The sequence below is a fragment of the Echinops telfairi genome, unplaced genomic scaffold, assembly GCF_000313985.2.
Source record: "Echinops telfairi isolate 266 unplaced genomic scaffold, ASM31398v2 ScPeMD7_7457;HRSCAF=8495, whole genome shotgun sequence".
Classification (NCBI taxonomy): Eukaryota; Metazoa; Chordata; class Mammalia; order Afrosoricida; family Tenrecidae; genus Echinops; species Echinops telfairi.
The window spans coordinates 8,169,377-8,170,815 of NW_022111357.1; positions in this window are offsets into that span (position 1 = coordinate 8,169,377).

A 1,439-nucleotide genomic window follows, 5' to 3' on the forward strand; every position below is an offset into this window, starting at 1 on the left:
AAATTCTTATAGTACTTACTTCTGCAATGCAGACTATTAATCAGAATCTCTTATATGCTACATAGCCACTTCAGGAATGTACCTTTCTTTTTAGGGTATTGTAAATGTTAAGGGCCTCCAAGGTTTACAGTGAAACAAATGAACATACTTTTTTTTTCTAGTCTGCAGTACTAAAAATAAATTGAGGGCGGCATAACCCTTTCCCCCTCTGAAGTTCAGTTTGGTTTTGTGTGTGAGAAAAGAGGGTAAACTGATTTCTGATGTTCTTTTTAGAGTTGATTATACTTCTCTGACAGGTGCCTGGTGGTATAGTGGGTTATGAATTAGGCTGCTAGCCACAAAGGTTGGCAGTTCAAAACCACAAGCCACTCCATGGGAGAAAGAATAGGCTTTCTACTCTTGTAAAGATTTACAGTCTTAGAAACCCACAGGGGCAATTCTATTCCGTCCTATAGGGTCAGTGTGAGTCAGAAGTGATTCGATGGCAGTGGGTTTAGTTTAATGCAGTTAGAAGGATCTGAGTCAAGCTAACTAAAAAACTTTCTAATAGGGGTTGGGGGAGTGGGGAAAGAAAAAAAAGAAAAAAAAAAGAAAAAAAAACTTTCTAATAATTGGTATAGGCTCATCAAGCATGAAAATCTTCTAGAACAGTCTCAGTATTTTCTTCAAGGGATCTCCTTTTCTAAATTAGCAGCTAAGCCCCATAGCACTGACATATACTTATCATTCTATAACCCTTTATCTTCCTTTGTTTTTTATTTAAAGCCAGTATCACTATCTGACATAATGCATATCAGCTATTTGTTTATAGTTTGTCTTTTGTCAGAAGAATGGAATCTCGGGAGAGGGGAGCAGGGAGGGAGGGGGAAAATGAGGAGCTGATGCCGGGGGCTTAGTTGGAGAGCAAATGTTTTGAGAACGATGAGGGCAATGATGTACAAATGCACTTGACACAACTGATGTGTGTATGGATTGTGATAAGAGTTGTATGAGCCCCTAATAAAACAATAAAAAAAAAGTCAGATTAAAAAAAAAAAGAATGGAATCTCTACTAGAATAGAGACTTTCTCCCGAACTTTTGCCCATGCCTCTGCCTGACACCCACAGGAGCTTGCTTTCAATGTGTATTATAGTATAACAAGCCATCCTGAAGTGTAGTGGCTTAAAATAACCATGTATCTGCCCATGATTCTGTCATTTGGGCTGAGCATAGTTGGGTGAATCTTCTTTGGTCACTCACTCATCTGCAGGCTCACTGGGGGAGGGGGATCCTAGATGGTCAGCGGTCCTTAGGATTGGCTTGGATATTTGGTGCTCTTCCAGTAGGATAGCTTGGGCTTTGTTTATGTTGTAAGATCACGGAAGTGTAAGCCGCAAGGTCCCAGAAGGAAATCATACAGTGCTATTTTTACCCCACCTTTAAAAAAAAATCATTTATT